Source organism: Pinus tabuliformis, chromosome 9, assembly GCF_031772625.1.
Source record: "Pinus tabuliformis cultivar Carrire ecotype Pingquan chromosome 9, CPIR1, whole genome shotgun sequence".
Lineage (NCBI taxonomy): Eukaryota > Viridiplantae > Streptophyta > Pinopsida > Pinales > Pinaceae > Pinus > Pinus tabuliformis.
The window spans coordinates 803,305,608-803,333,290 of NC_142307.1; positions in this window are offsets into that span (position 1 = coordinate 803,305,608).

The window sequence follows — 27,683 nt, forward strand, 5'->3', positions numbered from 1 at the left end:
GCTAAAAGCAGCCCCAGATGGACTGTTCTTTCCCTGACTTAGAAAGAATATGGCTATATTGCCAGGGGGGGAATATTTAAAGTTTTAGTAGGGGAAAGGGGAAAACTGATAGGGAGTTATATAATACTTGTTAGTAGTTAATATGAAGGTGATAAGCAGGCGCCAAGGTCAGGGACCTTAGGCTAATTTTGGGGAAAAGAGTTTGAAAAGAAATAAAATCCTTGAGTGAAGCAAATCTTCACCAAGGCAACTGATATGGATGATGATGAAACTAAGAGAAATCAAGCAGATCTTGATCTCTTTGGGAGGTTAGTAAGTGAATTGGGGAATTAGAAGAAGGGGGAGTTAGTTATGTCCACCTTTGAGCTCCCTTGCATGAAAACTGCCTGCACTGTGATCTGTAAAGATAAAGCACTTTGTAACACAAAATTGATCATAAATTGCCTTTCTGCAACCACACAGCTACCTACCCAGCCTACCTTCCTAACATTTTTTCTTCTTTTGAATTGGGTGCACTTAGACTTGCAAACCCAGATTTACAATTTTTCTTTTGAATTTTTCCTATCTAAATCTACACTTATTTCTGCCAGGGCCTAGATTAAACAGTTGGGTCCCTTTGATTCTCTAGCTATCTACAAATCTGCCAAGATTAAACTGTTTGGACATATAACATTCTCTATATTCTAAAACAGGAAATTGAAACCTAGGGAGACCAAGATTAAACTGTTTGGACCTCCCTTAAATGAAAACTCTTCAAAACTGGAACTAGTCATCAAAAATTGGAATACAACAGTGCATTTGGACTAAGCATACTTTATGGCACCTCGTGGAAATATGGAACACTATAGCCTGCAAAGTATGACATATTTGGCATGTAAAAATGTCAATCACGAAAGATGATACCCTGTTGCAATAGGAGGCTAACAAAATAGAAGGATTTTCCATTCATTATTCACTTTTGATTAGTTTCATTGTTGCAGTCACTTTGTAACTCTGATTATTTTCGTTGTAGCACACCATTATTTGTTGGGTTTAGATATTATAGAGGAGAGAGACTCTACACAAGCTGAAGATGTTTGAGGATAGCCAAATACCCATCCCATAGAGGGGCGATGGTAACATTTATTTGTTCCCTTCACAAGTGTTATGATAAAGACTATTATTTGTATATCTAGTTTCCATTGGATGATTGGAGTTATTACAATTTCTTTTTGTTGTTTAGTTATGATTGTGGCATAGATCATAATTTTGGCAGGTTTTGTTTCTATCAGTTGCTACAAATATACAATGTTTAGTGGCCATTTATATTATTGATATTGTTTTTCATCCACAACCTTAAGTGGGTTCTTTTCGTACATCTTTGAGAAGAAAACACCACAACAAAGACCTTGTTGTTGTTTCACCCACATTTGCATGCTCGCGCGATTTTTTTATCCTTACCCAACATGCCTCAGCTTGATTATTTTGCATTCACCCACAGGGGTTTCATTGTTTCCCCTAAAAAGGATTGTGTAGGCCATCTTGTAAGACCTATCTACCCTATCCTACCAAAATCACAAAGCTTGTGTGGAGACCTCTTACCTGGTTATCGTTGTGTGCTACCCGACTGCTCTGGCTGACTGCTACCAAAGAAAACTTCTTGTGGATCTTGCTCTAGAGTCGACATTAGCAATTACAAATGAGGTGGAATATGGACCATTTCACCTTATATATTAACTTTCAGGAGTTCATGACCTCCTTTCACAAAACCTTATGTGACGTTAGTATTAGGAGGATGTAATCCACATCATGGTGCCCTTTGTTCCATTTCATCAACATACACATTTTTTGGGCCCATTTCACTATCAAAGTACAAATATAGTGTGCCTTTCCATATTTTTTTATTCATATTGTTTAGCACATTTCAACTTACACATGATTTCATCAATATGTTTTCACTTGAGGTATTGGTTGTCGAAGTTGCAGGTCGCCCCATAGTTTCTCAGCAAAATCATTACCCCCACGAAAATTGATAGTTAGGGTATCATTATTCACTTAGCATGATATAATTCCTTCAAATAGTTTCATATCCTAACACCATTTCTTTGAAATTAACCATAGGATCCATCACATCGACCACTTTTAGCACCACCTCCCACTTGCACGTGGTACACATCCATTTTAGTTGATAGCACCTCCATTACATGGATCACATCATTTTTTATTCACCTTACACTATTGGGATCCATGACCATTTCTCGCAGGCCGATAAACCTTCTCATTTTCATGTCTTGAAGATCATCCTCATTCTCCTCTCCTTTATGCGTTTCTTACCAGCACTACTCCCAAGCCACCATATTTATTCTTTTTTGAATTAATTCTAATGTACACCCACATTCTACATTTGACCTATCATCCCTCCATATGACATAACCCATCTCTGTCATGTCATATGCCTCATAAACCTCACACTGATACCAAGCAATGGGGCCCCTGACATAAGCAAAAATTCCCACTTGCATCATTGCACAGACCGCCATTTTCCTAGGGCACCTGTCTCTATGTTTATACATCACAAACCACCTCTACATTCTTTTGGTAATTGTAGAAAGTTTTTTTTTATGAAAATGATTCCCATCCATATTATTTTGTCATTTACCCAGTGACACTGCTAAGTTTCCATTGGTTGTATACCTCTTATACCACCACACCATGGTCTACAATCATTCATTACCTAGCACGATAGTTAGAACATACTCATACCCACCCTGGATTTCCTATCGACTCTAGGGGAATTTCTGCCAGAAAAAATATTTTGATTGCCACCACTCACATTACAACTCCAACCCTAGGAAAATTTCCATATTCGTCCATGTTATCAACTTTTTTTGTTATGCCTTTATGACCCATCATATTACAACCATCTATATTCATTGACAAAGATTCTTTGAATTAACATTTCAGGCAATTGGTGGTTTGTCCTTATCAACTTCAATATTCATCTTAAGGATCGAAGTAGTACCTTGGTTTCCCCCCCATTTATACGAAAACCTCGAGTGTGTTGAAGGTTCAAAAATATCGGCCTTAACATCGGGGAAAACCACCTGCTTGGGAACTTAGAGAAACTCCTTTTCCATTAGAGATGGTGGCTTTGACTAGGTTGATGGGACCAGTTTCCCTTAAAAAGGTATATGAAAATGGATAAAATACATATAGGTGTGAAGGTTGATGGATGTAGATAAAATATAAATAAATATAATTAAAACCCTTACAATATTTATCCCAGGACAATATATCTTCTATATATGTCACTTAAAGATTTCATTCATAATATGATAATGTAGATCATCAAACTATTCATGAATATAAAATGACTAATGATAACCAATTTAATTAAATAGTTTATTAAATTAGTTGGTATAATTCACTGCACAAATAAGATATCATTGTTTGTCTATATACTTAAAAGATTTCGATTAAAACACATCAATAGTGATAATTTTTCATTCACATGCAATAACATATATGACAAACTTGAAATAAAATAATAATTCAACTCATAAACATAGCATCAATATATAGATAGTAGTACCCGATACACGTTAAATCTGTTGATAAGTAAGTTAGAGTGGTTCTTCTTTCTATTAAGAATTATTTTTAGACACAGTAGTGCAAACCAAAAGCTTTCTTCCAAAAATTCAGAACCCCTTCTTCATAACATTGAAGGGGATTTATAGTTTGAAATCAAAACTCAAATATAGAAAAGTTCTATAAAATATTGGGTGGTTTAAACAAACCACACTTATAATAAAATACAAGATAGTAATAGTGTGTTGTTATAACAAATTTTATCATGGCTGGAAGGAGGATTGCTTTGCCATTTCCTATTGAAGCTCACATATGTCTATCATCGGCTTCAATTCAGGTGGATGGTGAGGATTAATGCGCATCCGAGCACTAAATAATGCATTGTTGAGTGCTAAAAGAAGATGACTGGTGGTATTTGCAAGACACGTCAGCATCAAGCATTGAATATGAGGTTTGACTAGGAAATGCCAATGGCATTCCAAGTCAATATTTGATATTCCGTCAGCCTCATTATTTGAAGATTCTTTCCATGTCCTTGTTAGCAATTTTACATCAAGCGAGGTATCTTCAGGGCAGTCCAAAATGAGATTAGTTTGCAGTAGGTTTTCGTTGATTAATTCAATGATGTTATTTGATATGCCCCTAGCATTGTAGATCACAATATCTACATGTTTGATCCTAATACCCCATTCTTGAAATACAATTTCCTTTTGCGATTCTTCTATTTTAGGGAGATTGGTCGATCGACCCTCAGAGATGTCCTACCGATCGATGAAGTTGTAAATCTTTTCCTCAAGTTCTTTGTAATATGTCGTTAGATCAGATAGTTGATATACAAGTAAATGACTTAATTTTCGTAGGTCTTGGATGATGGCCAAATTTTGAGAAAATACAAACTTTTGTTGAACAAGGAGGTTGTTTAGTTCTCCTACTTCCTTCTTGAACTCTGCTATTTCTAGATTGTCCTTTAGTTTCTCAAGTTTGTGTTATAGCTCCTATATTTTGGAATCTAGGTTCTTCATGTTAGATTCATATTGAATCTTCAGGTTATCAAAACTGGTTTGCAATTGTGCAAGCTGAGTTTTCTATTGTTGAGTGACTCCCTGCTTTTCACTTTCCAAATCCTATTCAAGCTACCTTATTTTCTCATCCTTTTAACTAAGGAGTTGTTGCACCTCTGAGGCTTTATCAATTGTTGCACTAACATAATATCCTGCATACTTTGATAGTCTTCCTAGGTCTTCAACAGGGATGACTTGGGCATCTTTCCAGAGTACTTGAAAGGAGGCATTACTATGGACTAAATTCTGGATTTTCTTAGTTCTTCTCCTCTCCCTCTATTTGTTGACCACTGCCTTATGCTTTGTACTATAGAATATATCAAAAGGAGGAATCTCCTCTATTTTTAGAATGACCTCAGAGGTCAGAAATACTGGGATGATCTCTGAATCATCAATGTCAATAGGTTCCTTGGAAGCCTCAATAATGAATGAGGTCTTCTCTGTGATTTTAGGAGTCTGTGTGATCTTCATCTAGAATGGAGTTTGCATATTTTTAGGGTTAGATTCTTTGGCAAATTGTTCCCAAATTGCTTCCATATTCTTATCTGTTAGAACTTCCTCTACCTGTGAAGAAGAAGAAGCCTCTATCTCTTTTTTATGAGCTACATCTGAGACCTATGATGTTCTCACTCCTTTTTCCTACTGCGTGATCTACTGATTAAGTTTTAACAAATCTATGGGCAAGTGGGAAATCCATTTAGTCCTATATTGATTGAACTAGATCAATTCTTTGGGACTGAACTGCACTACTGCCACTTTCTCAACCTTTTCATAGTCGAAGGCTAGCTCAAACATGTCATCAAACTTATCAGGCTCATTTGTGAACTCCCTGAGTTTTTCCAGATTTGTAACATTCTTGACAGACTCATTGGTGTCAAACTACTGATTCAAAATGGTTGGAAAGTTCATAAGATGGATTTCCTAAAATTCCTTAGCAGCATGCTTGAATTTAGCAAGGGAATAGACACCAAAACGAGAGGTAAAGATAGGCCACATTGTCTTTTTATTATCCTTCATGACTTTAGATATGTCATTTCCCACATTTTGATAGGTTATCTCCCAAGCTAGGAGCTTGTTAGGAATATATAGGAGTAAGACATGTGGGTATGCAAGGCTTCCAAAAACCCAAACATAGGTAAAGGAATCTTCTCCAAAATATATGCCAACTAATAAGATGTCATTATTGGCTTCAGGTGAGATTTTAGGACATTTCTCATTATAAACAAGTTGGTGGATCAGAAGCACAATGCCATGGAAAATTTTGTAGAAATGGGACTCATATTTTGACTCCGAGATAATACTATGATAGATGTGGATAGGCATAGGGTCCTGAATGTTCCATTTCCATACCATAGATGGGAAATAAAAAGTGTAGTAAATAGCATGCATTACATAGGCACTCATGTAAAATAAGGGAACAATATTTTCAGGAAAAAAAAAAAAACAAAAATTGCATTTCTTCCTATATTCTACGATTTGGACACTTAATTATTTGCAAGAATAGTCCCCAAGTCCATAAAGTAGCTATCAAAGGTTACATCAATCAAGGGAACCCATTGGTCTGAAAACATTTGGATATTAGCGTAGCCAAATAATCTGCATATCATGGTGGCAACATAACAATAGGGTCTGGCAATAGAAACTATAGCATACATACCCTTGTCCTCTCACTTGTGCTTACTAGAATCTCTTCTCCATCCTTTGATGACCTCAGATTCATCCTAATTTACCTTCTTGAATTTCTCAATGAAGTCCTTATCATATTTCTTTTGAGGTGATAGTAGCTGGTACATTTGAGACAAACCTTTGCTGGTGAAAGAGTTGATGACCATGTTCCTCTTGGTCATAAAGTTTATGTCTGAAATTTTTAGATCATCGACTAGCCATCTAATCATCTCCATGTAAGGTAAGATGATTGACCAAGCAACAATTCTATAGAGGAAAAAGTTGGCTAGATCACTATATATAGTATCAGAAACCAGGAATGAATATTCAATTGTGGCTACTCTTTCTATGACCCTCGGATCTTCATCTTCAAATATCTCATACATGGCCTCCCAGGTAGAGGTTCCATCATCTGGGGCGCATGTGGTATTGGAAAATAGTGTAGGAAATTTTGCGGCCTCGAGGGCAGGAGTGACTGGTTGTTGCTAAAGTACAGGTTTCCTTCTAGGTTTGGTCGACCGAGATATTTCTGCTGAATTATGTTTATCGATACTGGCCTGCCAATAGAAACACAAGGGTGAGGACAAACTAACACTCAGAGAAAATAACTTAGAGAAAATAACCTATTACACTTGAAGTCCCTTGTAGGTGTGCTAGCTCTTTCTTAGCCACCCACAACACATCTTTAGATCCCTTTTTCTTCCAATTAACCAAATACTGCGAATAATCCCCGCAACAAGTCTTCTTTGCAACACTATAGCCAGAATTTCTTCCACTTCTTTAACAATTTAGACTGGTAACTATTCCTTCCACTCAATAAGTATATATATATCTCTTCCCTACTTTATCATTCATGAAACTCATATAGATCAGCTACATTGAATATAAAATATATATCCAAGTCTCTCGACAATTCTCTCTTATAGGAATTTTTAGAAATCTTTCGAATAATTCTGCATGGGCCTATTTTCTTGTATTTAAACCTGTTGTACGTACCACTGGGAAATCTCTCTTTCCACGAACACACTATTACCAATTCTCCTTTGGTGAAAACCTTTTTTCTTATTTTCAAATCTTTCTTCTCCTTATACCTAGCATTACTTTGTTGAAATATGTTCTTCACCTATTCGTGTATCAATGGTAGGTTGTCTGCAAAATCACTTGCATCAACACTGTTCCTTTCCTCCAAATATGGAAACTGTATTAGGTCCAAAACACCCTTTGATGACTGCCCATAAACAATTTGAAATGGAATATTACCATCGAATTTTTTCACCAATTCATTGTATACAAAATCTTCCTATGCCAATACCACATCCCACTGCGATTTTGACCACTTAATATTCATAGCAAGTTCACAAGACTCGTGTTCACTACTTAAATCTATCCATTTGTCTAGGAATGATAGGCCAAATTGTATAACATTTTAGATCCCATCTTATTTCAAATTTTCCTCTAAAAGTGACCCCAAAAAATTGTATATCTATCTGAAGTAATGGTTCTTGGCAACCCATGAAGTCTCCTTACTTATTTGAATAATAAAACAACTACTTCAGTAGCATCAATTGTTCTCTTCCATGCTATGAAATGTGCCATCTTATAAAACCTATCTACAACAACCATCACTGAATCATGCTTCCTTTGTGTCCTTGGAAACCCAAAGACAAAGTCCTTCCCAAGCCTTTTCTAGTACTAGTAATGGAGTGTATAACCCTTTATTTTTACTACTACCTGTAGCTAGTTGGCAAAATCTATATCACTCAACAAACTTTCTGATATCCATTTTTATGCTAGACCAAAAATACCTTTCCTCTACCAACGATGCAATCTTATCCATGCCAAAATTTCCACCTAGGCCTCCATCGTGTAGCTCCTTGATAAGATTCAGCCTCACTGAACCTTGAGGAATGCACAATTCTTGATTTTTAAACCGTTCTTGGATATAGTAGTCTAAGAACATGGTCCTACCCACAGTTCAAGGTGATTTACAAGTTAACCAAGCTTCTCCAAAATCAGCATCTTCTGCATACAAATCCTTCATGTTTTTCAAACCTACCACGTCTACTAATAAAGTGTTGAGTAACAAAACTCTCCTACTTAAGGCATCTGTAACTTTGTTTGACTTTCTAGACCTATACGGAAAAAAAAAACATATAACTTTGGAAAAATTCAACACATTTAGAATTCTTTGATTTAACTTACCTTGATTGTTGATATATTTTTATGCCTTATGATCAGAAAACAAGACAAATACCTTGGGAAGAAAATAACGTATGCACTTATTGAAAGCCTACACAATAACATAAACTTTTGATCATATACAAAATACTACTTATTCACATCTTTCAACTTCTCATTGAAGAATGCTATAGTTTGCCTTCTTGACTCAAAATTGCACCAATTGTTATCCCACTTGCATTGCATTCAACTTGGAATACTTTATCAAAGTTTAGAAGTGCCAAAATTGGTTTCTCTGTCACCCTCCATTTCATATCTTTAAATCCTTTCCCTACTGCTACTATCCATTTTAAATTTTCCTTTTTCATGCACTCATTGAGAGGTGCACAAATCAGGCTAGAATTCCTAATGAATTTCTGGTAGAACCTTGCCAACCTATGAAAGCTTCTAACCTCAAAAGTATATTGAGGTGTTGGCCATTCCAGAATACCCTTCACCTTTTCAAAGTCCATCTTCATGCTTTACTTGGAAATGGAAAATCCATTGTACACTATCTCATCCTATATGAATGTATATTTCTTCAAGTTGATTAGTAGCTTCTCCTCCTTCAACCATTGAAACACTTTTCTTACATGCTCCAAGTGCTCCTCTTTGTTTTTTTCTAAAAATCAAAATGTCATCCAAGTACACCAGAATTTTTTTTCCCAAGAATGGTTTCATAACCTCATTCATGAGACTCTTGAATGTGCTAGGAGCATTGGTCAACCCAAATGGCATAACCAACCATTCAAACAATCCATCCTTCATCTTGAAAGTAGTCTTCCACTTATCACCTTCCCTAGTATGGATTTGATGATAGCCACTCTTCAATTCTATCTTTGAGTAATATGTAACCCCACTCAAACAACCCATAATATCCTCCATCCTTGGCAAGGGAAATCAATACTTGATGGTTATCCTGTTAATGGCTCGAGAATCCATTCACATTCTCCACTCATTTGTCTTCTTTCAAGTCAATATTGTTGGTACAACACATGGACTCAAACTTTCTTTTATCAATAATCTATCAAGAACCTCGTGTACCCGGTTATTCACTTCTTCATTCTCTACTGGAGTCATCTTGTAAGGTGACTTTTTTGATAATATCAATCTACAAATCAAGTCAATCTAATGACAAATACTTCTCATTGGAGGTAGTCCTTTTTAAAGTTCATTAGCAACAATCTCCTTGAATTCCTCTAAGAAGGATTTAATTTCTATTAGGATGGGTTCTAATTTCACTTCCTCTAGCACAACCTTTCGAATCACTGTTAAACATATTTTTTTATTTCTTTCATCACAAACAAACTCCTTGGTTGAATATAACATGACCTTGTTGTTACACTTGTTGGTACTTCCACAAATTCATGTTGTTACAGTTGTGTTTTCCAACATTAGGGTGAGTTTGTATTGTTTTCCATCTTTCATGAACTCATAGGTATTCTCCCGACCATGATGGTGAAATTTCTTTTCAAACATCCATGGTATTCCCAAAACTATGTGGAATTCATCCATTTCAACCACATCACAATGTACTTCAGTTTGAAAGTTGTCGATTTGAAAATTCAACAAGCACTCTTCAGTCACAAACACTTGTTGTCCATTTTGTAACCATGAGACTTTATAACATTTTGGATGGACTAAACTCTTGAATTTCAATTTTTCCATGACTACAGTGGACACTAAATTATTTGTACTTCCACCATCTATTACCAAGTTACAACACTTTCCTTGGACATTACACGTAGTTTTGAAAATTTTCCTTCTTTGCTCTAATTCTTCCACTATCTTCCTCTGAAGCTTGACAAGTACTTTGTGAAACATCATTTTTTCTCCTTGTTCTTGTTAAATCACAGTCACACTTTCTCTAGCAATAAAAGCTTCAGAAGATTGTGTAACTTTTGTTCTAGATTCACTTTTTTCCTTTCTGACACTCAATTTCTTATGTCCTTAAACTCTACATCGATCACAAGTAATTACACACTTTCCCTTTCCACTTCCAAGACTTCCTCTACCTCTTCCAACATTATTCTCACCTCTACCACCTTAACAACTAGTGGATTATTCTTCCTTTTAATTTCCTCTAGTAGTTCCTACCTTATTTTCTCCTCTAAAACCTCTTCCTTTGCCTTTCTATTGTGTTTTCCTATTCAATTTTTCCTCTACCTTTGCAGCAATCTGATAGGCTTCATCAATAGTTCGGAAATAATTCATACTCATTTCATATTGAATCAAGTATTTTAGTCAATTCACATACCTTGTGACTCTTTGGAATTATGGTTCCTTTATACCAAATAGAAGTAACAGCCTAAAAAGATCCTCAATGTACTCACAAACATAGGTCTCCTCTTGTTTTAGGTTCTTGACTTGTATATACAAATTATGTTGGTAATAAATAGGCATAACTTTCTCCTTGATATTCATGACCGTCTTCTTCCAAGTCTTGATATTTTCTAGTTGATTATTTACTTTGTCTTTCTGCAACATATCCCACCACAATGCAACATGACCTTTCAACTTCGTCATGGAAAATTTCACCTAATTTGGATCCTAAAAATTTTCATACCCAAAGTATCTTTCAAGTTTTCCAATCCAATCGATGACATCATCTTTCATATTGCCATCATAACAGGAAACTTCAGCTCTTGCACTACCTCTATTTCTCAAATATTAAATCAACCTCGCTACTAGGTCTCTCTCCTCAACCTCCTATTATTCATCTATTTCTTCTTCAGGATTTGAATCTACCTACGCATCTCCATTTCTTCTATGCTCCACCTCTTATATTCTTCATCTTAAATATTTTATATATTTATTTCCTACTCCTCCTCTCCTCAGTAGAATCCTCACAAGTTACAAATGTCTCACCAACATTCACAAACCTCAACCCATATTTTGTGACCCAACTTGTACCTTCAACACTCATGTTGTGCAACCATTGAACAAGGTTTCTTGGTACCCTCTTACATGAAGAAAATCAAGGTGAAAATACTAGAACAAAACTTTCTATGATACCACTTGAAACAATTTAGGTTCTGTAGCTTTCACAGTGACTACATAATATGGATAAGTGTTATAGAGCACACATACCAAGCCATTCAAATTTGGCTACTATGTTAATTAATGCATAGACTAAAATATAGCGCACAAACAGAGAGTAATTCAATTCGTCTCATGATAACATAGAAATGGATTCAAATATCTTTTATTTCATTCAAATGTGTTATTACATAAAATAATTCATATTACAGAAAAATGTCCTTAAAGCGCTTGAAATTCCCACACTATTACACAACAACACCACACACAACAACAAACACCCTCGTGAACTTGTATAGTGGCCAATCGTGGTCTCTAAAAAGCATGTTGCATCCAAACCAATGCAAGTAGTCCAATAACGAAAAGTCCAAGAGCCGAGAGGCATAAGAAAAAGTTTGAATGTAGAAAAAGGTTTGTTTCCTTCATTGTTCTTGCCATTTATCCTCATGTTGTCGACCTCTTCATATTTGACTAAACTAATAGCGTCCGATGATGTTAACCTCTTCGTATTCCATTGAAAAAATTACTTCCCATATCACTGGCCTCTTCATCTTCAAAAATTGAATTGATTCACCTCCTCTCAACTTGCAAAAAACCTAAATTCATAAATTACGCCTCATTCTAGAAATGCATCTAGTAGGGTTTGTCCTATAGCAATGCAACTAAACAACTATCGATTTTGGATTTGTCAGCAACTCTACATAGCAGGAGTATCTACACGTGATCCTAGGAGTGATCCGAATTTGAACAGGAACATAAGAAATTACAGAGATAACCATAAACACAGATATGCAGCGGAAATAATACTTCATTTCATTAATGTAAAATACTGAAATATGTTTATAAACAGAAATGGAAATAAACCAGCTAGGGTGATGGTAGCTTATCTCTGAGAAGAGATGTGGCAGCTACATGCCTCTGAACTAAGCTAAAATGAGGCTCGAAGGCCTATTTATTGTTGAGAAATAATGGAAAACCCTAAAAATCCAAAAAACTAACCCTAGAAGATTAAACACCAAACTGTAGGCCCCGATTGGGTAAATTGGTACATACTCTTCCCGGGGTCGTAACTTTGGCATCCGATCTTCGTTTGACACATACAATAGCTCGTTAGAAAGATCTATCTAAGGACTATAAATTTGGGAAGAGAAACATCAATCCATGGACCCATGTTGCTCCCATATTTCCAAAAAAACGTCATTTAGGGTCTCAAAACAGCTCCGGAAGTTCAAGACCCGAAAAACTGCTAAAAATAGTAAATTATGCTACAATTACAGAAACTGAAAAACTGAAAGAGACAGTTGTGGGGGTCCAAATGAGATAAGTGGATGGCCACCAACATCCACCTGGATCATTCCTCCTCCTTTAGGAAACAATGGTCCCCATTGCGTTGAGTTCCTCCATCTGTTGAACTTGGTCCCTCGTGAGTTGTTCTGCAATCGCTGATGTGTCCAGTAATGGTGGGAAGCATGGTTGAGGGTGGTACACACTGAACACTTGGTGTAGGCGAAGGAATGGAGGAATGCTATGCTCCAAAGAATTATTTCCCATACCCTTGGTAATGCTATAAGGACCATGTCAGAGTGGTCTGAGCTTCTGATGGGCTCTTGTAAGGCATTCTTTCTGCATATGTAACCAAACTTTGTTGCCCACCTGAAACTTGTGTGGTACCCCTGTGGGTGAGGAGAAGTTGTTCCTATGTTCTTTCATGACCGTATCCCTCTGTTGTTGCTACTACTGCATGGAGGAACCCTTCGTGGGGGTCATGGATGTGGTGATGATCTTCCCTTTACTTTGGGAGTGAATCAAACAGATAATTAATTTCCTAGTCTGGGAGATGAGCTTGTTGCCTTTCTTAGAAGTGATCAAAGAGGTGGCGGTAGGTGGGGCTACCTCCAGTATCCTGTATAATGAATTACCCAAAGAAATAATCATAGCACAAGGCCTTGACTCATACACAACATGCCACCTCCACAAGTATGGCTGACCTAATAATACATCACAAACATCGAGAGGTGTAACATCACACAATACCTCATCTGTGAAGGGCTTGATGTTGTGGGGAAGGCGGCATTGCTGGCCAACTCGAAGATCTCTTCCTTAGAGAAGCCACCTTATACTGTACAATTGCAAGTGTGGTGTAGTCAGTAGGCCCAACTGGTTCATGACCCCTGCTGAAATGAGGTTCTTTTGGCTACCACTGTCGACAATGAATTGTAGTGGCCAACCCTTCACCCAAATCTGTGAGTGGAAAAGACGCTCCCCCTCTTCTGGATCTTTGGGCTCATTCTTCTGGATCTTGGCGGTGGCAATAGTGGCGTTGGGCTCCGTGTCCATGATCTGCTTCCCTTTGCCATTCCCCTTGTCAGGTTCTGACTCAGGGTTGGAACATGCATCTGATTCGGAAGCCTTCGACTCAGCCACCAGGGACTGCTTGTTTTGACACTCACTTGTGTTGTGAGTGGGGATCTTGTGAAACTCACACCACTTTCTTGTGTCCTTTGACTTCATGGTGTTGTTCTTTTCTTGCGGCTTTGACGAGTTGTCTTGGATCACCCCGCCTTTGCTTTGTCCTTTGGTCTTTGGACTTGTAGATCCAAAGTCTCGCTTCTGCTGTTTAAACTTTTTCTCAATCTTCATAGCATATCGGTATAGCGTGTCGAGCGAAGAGATGTTCAAGAACTCCATCTCTTCTTGGATGTATCTGTGTAGGCAACTGTGGTATTTGAGTACCAGATGCAGCTCAGAATCCTTGATACCCAACTGTGTGCGAAGGGTATGAAAAATGTTTTTGAACTCTAGCACATCTTGGACCCTTCCTTGCCGCAGCGTGGTCTACTTTATTTATTTGTCCTCATAGATTTTTATAGTGTAATACTGCTCCTTGATGGCATCTCGGAAGGAATTCCAAGTGGGTGTGGCTGAAAATAGTGAACCCGTACTTTCATCCTTCTCCTCGCAATAGGTTTCCCTCTAGTCCTTGACGTGGGGGGTTACTCTGAGAAGAGTGAAAATAACATTTTCCCAACCGGAAAAGTCATGGATAGAAAATAACCCTCTGGCAGATTTAACCATTTATCTATGACATCTGCATCTATTTGACCCTCAAAAATGGGAATTTCAAAATTAACTTGTACCTTAAACGATGTGGCATTTCCAATGTAGTTGTTGGAAGCCAATGCATTGCCCCTGGGTAGCCACTGAAGGATCTGGGCAAAGTTGTCCATCATCGCATTCCTTTGTCGCTCAAGAGCTTCTTCAAGCAAGATTTTAATAGGAGCTCTTGCCCCCTTGTCTTTCTTCTCATCCACCATGGGAGGCTGTCGGGATTTGCAGGGCTGGTCTTGCAAAGGTTCGACTAGTTCAAGCCCTAACTCCTTATATCCCAACCTCCTTGGGGACATGCAAAGAAAAACAGAGAAAAAACAAACCACTATGATACCATTGATCCGAATTTAAACAAGTACGCAACAAATTACAGAGATAACCATAAACACAGATATGCAACAGAAATAATAATTCATTTCATTAATGTAAAATATTGAAATATGCTTACAAATAGAAATGGAAATAAACCAGCTAGGGCGATGGTAGCTTATCTCTGAGAAGAGATGTGGCAGCTACATGCCTCTTTACTGAGTTACAATGAGGCTCAAAGGCCTATTTATTGTTGAGAAACAATGGAAAACCCTAAACATCCAAAAACCTAACCCTAGAAGATGAAATGCCAAACTATGGGCCCCGATTGGGTAAATTGGTACATCAACTTCCTGGGGTCGTAACTTTGGCATCCGATCTCTGTATGACGCATACAATAGCTCATTAAAAAAATTTATCCGAGGACTATAACTTTGGGAAGAGCAACATGGGTCTATAAAACGTCGTTTAGGGCCTCAGAACGGCTTCAGAAGTTTAGGACTCGAAAAGCTGCTAAAAATAGTAAATTGTGCTACAATTACGGAAATTGAAAAACTAAAAGAGATAGTTGTGGGGGTCCAAATGGGATAGGTGGTTGGCCACCAACATCCACCTAGATCAAGGAGTGTTAGCAACTCAAGAGTAGTCGTTTCTTTCATAAAATGTAGGTAAAGGTTCAACTAGTTCAAGCCCTAACTCCTTATATCCCAACCTCCTTGGGGACATGCAAAGAAAAACAGAGAAAAAACAATCCACCCTGATACCATTGATCCGAATTTAAACAGGAACGCAACAAATTACAGAGATAACCATAAACACAGATATGCAGCAGAAATAGTACTTCATTTCATTAATGTAAAATACTGAAATATGATTACAAATAGAAATGGAAATAAACCAGCTAGGGCGATGGTAGCTTATCTCTGAGAAGAGATGTGGCAGCTACATGCCTCTTTACTGAGTTACAATGAGGATCGAAGGCCTATTTATTGTTGAGAAACAATGGAAAACCCTAAACATCCAAAAACCTAACCCTAAAAGATGAAATGCCAAACTATGGGCCCCGATTGGGTAAATTGGTACATCAACTTCCCGGGGTCATAACTTTGGCATCCGATCTCTGTATGACGCATACAATAGCTCGTTAAAAAAATCTATCCAAGGACTATAACTTTGGGAAGAGCAACATGGGTCTATAAAACGTCGTTTAGGGCCTCAGAATGTCTTCGGAAGTTTAGGACCCGAAAACTGCTAAAAATAGTAAATTGTGCTACAATTACAGAAACTGAAAAACTGAAAGAGACAGTTGTGGGGGTCCAAATGGGATAGGTGGTTGGCCACCAACATCCACCTAGATCAAGGAGTGTTAGCAACTCAAGAGTAGTCGTTTCTTTCACAAAATGTAGGTAAAAGAGTAGCAACAACTACCATTTGTGTGTGTCAACAATTAACATAATAATTGTATCAACAAATTTAAAATACATGGGAGTAGTAGAAATTATTACCTACTCAACAAAAACATGTTTTTGGATGATGAGGATTGCTCATGGCCAAGGATGCTCCTGCATCAATATCCTTTCATAAACATTTCAATGTCACATTACCCTTCAAGAACATTACAAATCAACATGAGTCTACCTACATGAATTTCATAATGTGACATATCCATTAAGGGACATTGCAAATTTGACATAACCCCTTGGAATGTCATAGTGCAGCAAAGCCATTCAGCAACATAAAATTTCCATATAAGTCAACAATGATTAATATCAATAATGTAGCAATTTGACATAGACAAACTAAGATGGACAATTTCATGCCACATTACCCAACTATAGTTAAATGTAATCAACATGCTTAATCATAGTCAATCATGGTTAATCATGGTCAATCAGGTGAATCAGAGTGAACACAGAGAATGTAGTAATTTTCCTTAAGGAAATGAAGATAAATGTTACAATGTGACACAAACATTGGGGTACCTCACAATCCAATAGAACCTTTTAGGCATGTTGCATCAACCATATCCAAACATGGTTTACTAGGGCAAACTATTATCATTGATGTCCAAACCATAATATTTTATGGTCAAACAATGTCAACCGTAGTAAAACAAGGTCAACCATTAGCAAACGATGTCATTGATATCATTTTTAATTAAACGTTATTAACCATAGTCAAACATGATCAATAATGTTAAACACGACCACCCATTGTCAACCATGGTGAACTATAGTTAGCTAGGGTAAAGCATTCTCAACCATGGTCAATGTAATAAACCATACTCAACAATGATCCACTAAATTTCAAATATAGTCAACTATCATCAACCATGGTAAACCATAACCAAACATAGTCCACCATGGTTAATCATAGTCAACCATGTGTCTCCCTTATTACATTGTAATTAAATCTCCTTATAAAATTGATGTCCTCTTGTGACCTCTAATGCATCACTAACAACGAGAGGACCATTGATTGCGTTAAATAACCATTGGCCTATTCTAAAACATCCATGTTCAATAGGTATCATCTTATAGAAGTGGATGTATTTCTGCAACCTTTAGTGTTTTTGTGCATAATCTAATTCATTAAATTACTATAGATTCTATTAGGGTCATCCACGTGCACTAGGTATCCTCTTATATAGGCAGATGTCTATCTAAAACCTTTTATTTTTCTATGCATGATATGATTCATTAAAAGATCATAGATTCAATAAGAATCATCCATGTGCACTAGGGCTTGTCTGTAATGCAGCAAAATATTTTTTATGGTGAAGAAAATTTTGATGAAGTGTATTGTGCACTATGTTGTGACAACAACAATTTTTAATGTGATATGTTATTTCATCAGACAAGGCATTTTAGTGATTTTCCATCGTGAAGAAAACTTTGAAGAAGTTATAGATGTATCATAAAAATACAAACTTTTATGCAATGTGATATATATGATAAAAATAGATATGCATGTGATAAGGCATGTCATGAAAAAATCCTTTGAGTGCAATACAATGCATTGAGACAAGAAAAAATTTAATCTAACATATTGTGTTGTGAGTGAAGGCATTTTGAGTGTGATACAATGTAGTAAGCAAAACGAATGATGCAACAAAGGAAATTTCAGCTTCAAAAGGTGCAAAACAATGAAGGAAAATCCCCATGAATGAAAGTCTTCTACAACCATTGATTCAATCAGGGCTATCCTCACATACTTTAGCTTTGGTGATATGCACTAAAAAGTGTCACAATGAAGGAAAATTTGAAGTGTGGCGTATCACACAAATAGAAACTTGTATTATATGTGATTTGATGTCTCATGATAAAAATATATTTGAGTGTAATACTATATAGTGAGACAAAAACATCTTCTAATGCATTGCACTTGTATTATATGTGATTTGATGTCTCATGATAAAAATATATTTGAGTGTAATACTATATAGTGGGACAAAAACATCTTCTAATGCATTGCACTTATATTATATGTGATTTGATGTCTCATGATAAAAATATATTTGAGTGTAACACTATATAGTGGAACAAAAACATCTTCTAATGCATTTCACAATTTCATAAGAAAAAACACTTTTAGTAATACAACACATAACTAAAAAGTTTATATCTAAATAACACATTATAGTATAACAAAGTTTCATGCATATGATATAGCACATTGGAATAAAATTTACAACTATGAAATAGACAACATCACTACAAAGTTTACATCTATATAATACAATAACATATAACATAAACATATAACAAAATTTGCATGATGCAAAATAATACATTATAATAAAATTTACTTTCATAATATCACATCACATAAACTTTTCTATTGTATTTATTTAAAAATTTACTTTACCAAATTTAAAAATAAAATACTTCAATATTTATAGATTTTTTTATTTTTTTTTCATCTTCCAATGTAATTGCTAATTTTAAAATTTCTCTCATTTTCAAAATAGAAATGAAGAGAAAGATAATGATTTTGAAAATCCAAAACAAAGAGAAAGGAGATGAGTGCCGTGAGTTACAAGGCAAGTACACCATGCCCACCGCCTTGAATTCGTCCAAGCCATGACCCATAATTGATGTGTCATCTCTTCTTTCCGTGTGTTACACGGAGTTTGAGGTGGCCGTCACAGTTGCAGTTAAGAAGGCTGAGAACCTAGTCTTTGAATTGCGGATGTAGTGGCAGATTAGTCAAAGGGAACCATAACTGATTAATTAATTTAGACCACTCAAATATCTACGTTCTCATTCGCCAGGTAAAGCATATGGCTTTCATCATATATTAGTCATGACCCACCTTAACAAAACTTTAATGTGAACAAATAACAGTCATGGCTTCCATGGAGAAAGATACAAATGCACTAGGTAGGCATATAATATAATAACCATGGTCATATTTAGATCATATACATATGAATAAGATACAAATGCACTAGGTAGGCATATAATATAATAACCATGGTCATATTTAGATCATATACATATACATATGAATAAGAGAGTGGAGTGTATTATTTTTTAATACAAAATTTTAGTTTAATTATTATTTTTTAAATCTTAATACTTCGATTTTTAAATGTATTAGAATTTTTAGAGACAAAATTATATGATTAAAATCTAATCAATCTATAATATTTCATAAATATTTGATTAAATTATATATATATATATATATATATATAATTAACATTATTCACATAAAACAAATTATTAATAAAAAATAAGTAAAATAGTATTTTTATCTTTCATTTTGGTTAAATATGTGGATAAAACTAAACATCATATCTGTATTGACTACCCCTGGGTCCTTGCTAAAATTGACCATTACCATCACCATAAATTCACGGAAGTTATAGAAATTGACAAGATGCCTCGGAAATTGATCATTATCATCACTGTAAGTTTAGGGAATCTATAAAAATTAAAAAAATATCTAGAAATCTAAACCGATAGTTGGAAAGTTAGTAGGTATTGAATCGCTGACTTTTCCTCTTAGTTTTAATTTTTTTATTTTTTTCCAAAATTTTATTTATCTCTTTTATTTTTTTTATTCATTTTATTCATTATTAATTTTTCACTTTAAAAGTGCTAAATTTTATTTGAATATTAAAGTAACTTTATTTGAATATTAAAGTAGATTGTAATTTTTAAATCAGTTTTCCTTTTTCTATGACGGATCATTTGTGTAGTTATTCATAAAAAGTATAACATTTTCATAAATAAATATTTATTATATTTTTATTTCTTTTTTATATTTTTTTTTAACTAGTCGTAACATTTTTATTGTTTAAATCAAAAAAGATTTTAGTCATTCTTTATCAGTGTAAAGAAGTTTATTTTAAATATTTATAAAGTATTAATTTAGTGCTTCTATATAATTTACTTTGGTAGTGAGATTCATTTATTTAGTTTTTTTATGAATTTAATTATTCTAGTAATTATATTTAGTCAGTCTCAACATTTTATAGTTTTTTTAATAGTTGATTAATTAGATAGTCAAATTTAATCTTTATAGGGATTATTTTATAATTTAATATTTTTAACATTCTTCTTTTCTTAGTCATTACAATTAATTTATTTTATTATTTAGTTAAACTGCCAACATACTAACTACTAAAAAAAATTATCCCCTCCTTGCTATTTAATGTGGTTTTTACTCTGCATCTTGTTCTTATGATAAACCACAGTGGATGGTTTCAAACACGTCGAAAAATGACTCTTATGTGATTAATACCAATGTGGCGCCATGATCTTACTCTCATCTTGTCCTGATAATGAACCACACGATAGTTCAAAACACATCAACAAAAAACTCTTATGTGATTAATACCGAAAAATATCTTAACATTTATAATTATAAATCACACAAGCCTAAATTCAAAAAACTTTAAAATTAGTTCAATTGTTAAATTCCATACCTCTAATCAACCTTTTCTATTGAACCAACGAAAAGAAGAAAAAAAAAACCAAACTAATACTTATTAAAAAATTATTATTCCAATAATATAACTTTTATTGAAAAATGTTAATTGGAATATAACTTTCATTGTAAAAGGTCCTAAACTTCATCTAATATAATAACTTCATATTGGTCAATATAGTCAACATTCTGCTCATCATAATAATTATAACAAATTGAAACGATACCATCAGATTAAATATTAACTTCATGATGGTCAATATAGTCAACATTATGCACATCATAATAATTAATACAAACTGAAACTTTAAATTTGGTGTACAGGAAAACACGTCGAAATTATTAGGTCCATAAAGAAATTTTGAATGCACGGGGTGTGAGCTCGCCCTTAGTGCAAGTGATGAGTTCACGTCCGAAATATTGTTGATAGTGAAAGGAAGTTGCATGTTTCAAGTGTAATGCACGCGAGTGTATGTTTCAACGGCGGGGTTGATGGTTTATTCGCTCTTTGCTTGGTTTTGATTTTTTATTGCGATGCTGCTGTGTAGCGATTATGTAATAATGATGTTGATTAATGCGATGTATATGTACAGACTGACCTAATATATAATGTCTCTTCAGAGAACTAGCCACCCCATTTAAAACTTGTATTTAAAACTTGTAAATTTGTATTATTGGATAGCCCAACCACAAAACTGACCTTTGACTTTGTAGCCAGATTTTCGACCTAAACTCTGCAACGCAAGGTTTGTGAATGAAGTTGAGTCCAACATCAGTTTCGTCATCAATGTCATGGTGGAACTTAAATATGGAGATGGATAGGATTATGAGGCCTCGCCTCACCCATACGTTTTGGTTTCAAAAGATTACGATATATATAATTGATTTGATTTGATTTGATTCGATAACTAGAATAATTTTATATGTGTGAAATTTTAATACAAATATATGGAAAATTAAATTTAAAAAATTATATTATTTTATGTTACACATTTATATGTTTTATTTCAAATTTTAAAATAAAATGGTTAATTTTTTAATTTTTCCAATATTAATAAGAAATAAGGATAAGTTTAATTATTTTATTTTAATTTATTTTTATAATATCATTTCAATTCAGCAACATAATTATTAAGAGGAAACGATAATGTTGGTTTTTTTATTTATATTTTTAATATATAAATTAATTTAACATTTTTAGAGTATTTTGATTATGAAATTTTAATAATTTTATATTGTAATTATAGAAGTTTATTTGAATTTGGCTACATGATGGTTGGGAAAATGAATATCTTGTATTATTTAAATTACATTTTTCAATATATAAATTGATTTAACATTGTTAAGGCATTTTAATTATATAATTTCAACAATTTAAAATCACAATTATAAAAAATTGATTCAAAAAATATATTTGAAAAAGAAAGTTTAAAGCATAAAACATTTAAACTATAATTAAAAATTAATTAAATAAAATATAAATATATAAAATGATATAAATGTTTTCCCACCAGGTTTAGAATAGATAGTAATGGGGTGTATTATTAAACCACTCCATGATGTGAAGGGCATAGGTTCGAAACTCCATGGACAAAAATCCAGCCTTGTTAAGGGTTGGTGTGGCCTAGTCCTAGTGTGATCCTTGGGTGATTTTAATGGCTTAGAGGCCCATGCTTTGTGGTTTCTCAAGCCAAAGGTTAAGCATGCATTCATCTTAGGACTCACACAACTTAGGAAACAAAAAAATACATAAATATTTGTGGCTTGACATCTTTCATAGGGTTTTCAACTAGGGTTTCTTTTGTATAACCATCAATTTCTAGTTCAATGGCGGGGGGATAGACGGATAGACCCCTTCCTTTAGCAATATAGTCTTAGGAGTTTGCAGGAATGTTGGATAGGCTAGAAATCCCTTCAAAAATCCTCACCATCCATGTCCATTTCAAAGTACGATTGGAGGTAATGGGGATTCTAGTCACTCTAAGAGACCATTGCTTGAAGCACTCTAGAAAAATAAAATTCAAGGGAGTTTTGTGCTAAAAGGGGTGCAAGATCCAAAGTAAGATGTCACATTTTTAAAAAGATTGTGGAATATGTCTAATATATGCAGAATAATGCTCTTATCTGCAAGTTCATTGAATTATGGACCTATGAAAATTCTCTGATCGGTTGTATCCAAAATAAATGGAACCTCAAGGGACAAATAGATATGGAGCTAGGAACAAGAGATTTCTTTGCAATATTCTTTTCTAGCTTAGAAGATAAAATGAGGGTTTTTGGAGGGCATTAATTTTTTAATAATAACAGGTTCTTCATGCAATTTTGGAAAGAGTGGTACACTCTAAGAAGGAATACCTCTTTCTTGTCTCAGTATGGCTTCCACTCTCTTTTCTTCTAAAGCACAAAGAGTCTGAGACCATAGGGAGACACAAATTCTAGTCAGAAACCTAGATCTAGAAACATGTTTACATATCTCTCCTCCTCGAACAAGAATCTAGTGCATGAAGTTAATCAGTTAGTCCCACAGTTAGATGTTGGAGTTTTTCCTCAGTGTTTTACACTCCCAATAGATCCCAATAAAAAGAATCCATAAGGTAATATGTGAAATTCTCTACCAAAGGAGCAAACTAACTCAATAATGGAAGAGGATGAGACTGAAGACCTCATAGAAGACATGGATAGATGTTCCACCCATTATTGCTATGGCAAAGGCCTTCCTCAATAATATCTACAATCCATGTCAAACTATCAAATAGATATTCCTCAATTTGGTTCGAGTTCTTCAAATCCCCATTGAGGGGTTCATATGCAATCTTTAAAAGATAACCCCAAGATGGTCAAGAAGAATAGGAAAAAGAAGCACAAGAACATTAAGGCCTCGGTCCAAAAAGAAAGAGAAAATTAGTCAACTTAAAAAAAGTCATGTCAATATGGGAGGCATTTCCTCCTTCTTAACCCAAAAAACCTTGAATATTTTATCCTAAATCTTGAGAGAATAAGTATGTTCTTTGTTTTAATCACTTTTATTCTCACTCTCTAATAATTTGTTTTTGATTAGTAGACTTCTTATTATTTTTGCTTCATAAATCAAGATTAGTAATATTTTATAATAAATGGTAATTGGTAGAATTTGAAAAACAAAACTTAAAAAAATTAATGAAAAGTTTAAAAAACTTTTAAATTTTTAAAAATGGCTAAAAAGACGTTTGAAAGTTTGAAATTTTGTAATAGTTAATTGCGGTGCATTCCCACTTATTAAAAAAGTGGTTTCCACTTTTACGTTTTTAAAGTCCGATTTCTAGGTTTAGAATTCAATGGAGGGTGTCACTGGAATTTTGTGCATTTGAATTATTTTTTTGGATTATAAAATATATTATAAATAAATTTTAGTTATAATTTAAAAATAACAGTTTTATATTAATAATTATTAAATACAAATACAAAATTCATGTATAGGAAAATTTAAAAATACTTATCAAATTCACTTCGTTTTCACAAACTTTATCATTTTCCTAATAGTATTTATTTTTAAAATTAATTAATTTACATTACATTTCTTACGATGCACTTTGTGATGATTTTCAAAATATTTTACATCTCTTTTCAATTTACCAAAAAAAAATATAACTTCCTTTTCTTTTTCGAAGTTAAATGCCTATATAAACACTAAATCATTTTATCAAAGTATAATAGAATTATTTACTTTTATAATGAATTTTTTTTTTTTTTTCCAAAATAAAATTAGATAGGAGTTGTTTATATGTGGAACATATGATTTTCAAAATAGTTTACATCTCTTTTCAATTTTACCCCAAAAAAAAAACTATAACTTCCTTTGCTTTTTCTAAGTTAAATGTCTATATAAACACTAAATTACTTTATCACATTATAATATAATTATTTGCTTTTATAATGAAAAATATATTTTCTTTCCATATTAAAATTAGATAGGAGTTGTTTATATGTGAAACATTTTGGAGTTTTTGGCAGATTTTTTATTGAATCTAGCAAAACAATTTATGACCAAATCTTGATTTGTGTTGTTTAAACTAATTTTTAGGGCACTTGAATTGTGAAAATTTCACTTGGAAAACTTGTGATTTTGATTAATCCCTTTTAGATTCTAAACAAATTAAATTAAAAAATAAACCAAAAAACTTTTCGAAAAATCTCACATATAAACAACCCCAAATTAAATATGTATTAATTTACAATTAAAAAAAGAATAAAATTTATCAAAATAAATTATATTATTCTTTTGATAATAATTCAACATTAAACATTAGTGTTTAATTATGAGATTCTAAAAAATATATATGGATAAAAAAAGAAGTAATAACTTCTTTAGATAAATAATTCTAACTAATCCTTACATATAATCTGTATTCCCTATTAACATAACGTTAATAACAATTTCTTATTTTATGTCAAGAGATCGTAGTGTGAGTGGTTGAAGCATTGTTTGTTCTCTGGCCACTTTTTTTTAATTTCAAGTGACCACTTGTAATTTTGGGCCTATCTAATAATATAATTTAATATTACATTTACTTAATAATAAATATTAATCATTAAAAAATAATTTTTATTAATGTTATTTATATTAAATTAGATTATATATTCATATAAATATAATTCAACATTTAATATATTATTATAATTTAACATTTAATATATTATTATTTTAATGAATATTAACAAATATTATATATGTAACATATAGCTATCTATCATAAATTGTTTTACCAAGTTTAATTATCACTGTTAATTTTACTTTTTTTTATTCTGAATTATTAAAACTATTAGGCTGAAAAGCCAGAAAACATGTTGTTAATTATTAATTAAAAGATTATGGATCAGTTTATTAAAAGACTAGAGAAACAGTTGAACATGTTGTTAATTATTAATTAAAAGATTATGGATCAGTTTGTTAAAAGACTAGAGAAACAGTTGAATTAACTTCTAAGAACAGTTACAATTGTTCCTCCACCCTTTTCCCTTAAGAGGAAAAAGGGCAGAACCCTAGGGGGTTGTGGATCAGTTTGTTAAAAGACTAGAGAAACAATTGAATTAACTTCTGAGAATAGTTACAACTGTTCCTCCACCCTTTTCCTTTAAGAGGAAAAATGGCAAAACCCTTGGGGGTTGGAGGAACTGGCTTGTGTTGAATTCTTCCTTGAGCTGGGCAAGACTTAACCAGTGGGAAAGAAAACTATGATAACAGTTGTGGGGTACAAGGCTTGAGGCTGGAGAGAGTCTTGACGCCCAAGGTGCCCAATTGTTCATCACTGTCAGAGCTAAAAGAGCTCGGAGGGAGAATCTGGATGTAATTGCCATTTCTGAGGCTAGGTGGAGAGACCTTCCAGAAACAAAAGGTTACATGCAATAATAAGGAAACATATAAGTGCTCTTACCAAATCAATCAATATTAGTAGAAGGAATATACTTTTACTGTTATAGCATAAAAGTACATTGATATACTAGCAAAGGTAATTAACATTTATCAATTTCTGAATAGAGTAGGGAATTCTATTTTGATTTTATATTAGCAGATATTTACTCATAGTTTAAATATGATAAGGAAGTGAATATATGTAATATCCCCAGAATGTTGTAAATATTTTATTTACCATAGTGAAAACAAACTGAAGGATTGTGGTTACTATCTGTTTGAATTAATTAATGTTTTTATTTTATTGAAAAATGAGAAATGATTTCCTAGTGAAGAGGAGATCAAGTAAACTCTGAGGAGGGAAGTTAAAAAGAAATAGTTGCTGAACGCTAACTACCTCCCCTAACCATGGTGGGCTTCCAGGAAAAGGAAGAGGGGGGAAGGAAAAATTGCATTGTAGGGACAGGTAGTGGAAAAGAAAGGGAGAAAGCTTGCTATGTCTAGTGATGATTAGATAGCAAGGGCGCAGAGCACGAGCAACCTGCAAAAGACAGTACGTCTTTGAGCAAGCTAGGGGGGAGATTTGGTCTCGAAAGACAATCTCATGGTCGGGTGGTTTGACTAGCTATAGAGTTAGAGGTGACCTCTTCTTCTGGAGTTACTCACTTGGAAGCAACCCAGGTATGAGGTACCAACCGAATTCTGTGCTATTATCTAAACTGAGTTAGAAGTGTTATTTTTTTGTAAGCAACAGGTTCCTAGAGCTATAACCAAAATAGATATAGAAAGTTTCTTTATAAACAGAGTTATTATTTCCGAAAGGTACTAATTGTAAGTGCCATGGTCTAGGTGGGACATTCCCATTTAAGAAATTGGTTACATTCTCTGTTTCAAAACTCTATTCAGACTAGAAAGTTAAATTTCTACTTTATTGAAAAACTCCATTCCGACAGTCTATAGAATGTTGGTAGAAAAATTATGTAACAAAGAGAGATATAATTCTATAACAAAGAAAGATTATAATTCTTTTATAGTTCCATTCAAAACGGAAATGAAAGTTAAGACCATAGTGAGGAAAAGCAAGATAGGCCACCTGGGCTTTTGTAATTTCAAATATGAGAATTGCATGATAAAATAAGAACCCTAGGACCTTGTTTAGTTCTTCAATAAAACCGTGGAAGAGGAAAAGCTTTCTCTGACACACGACTAATAAAGAATTGATATTAGATGTCTCATTAGTACGTAACCTAAAGGCAAATGTAGAAGCTGAATAAATGAGGAACTGTTAATAAGTGTCTCATTGAAAGAACCCTAAAGATAAATGCAAAAGCAGAATAACCAAGTTCTGTAGCAGATAACAAGTCCGGGGTATGTGAAGATGGGTTGCTCTG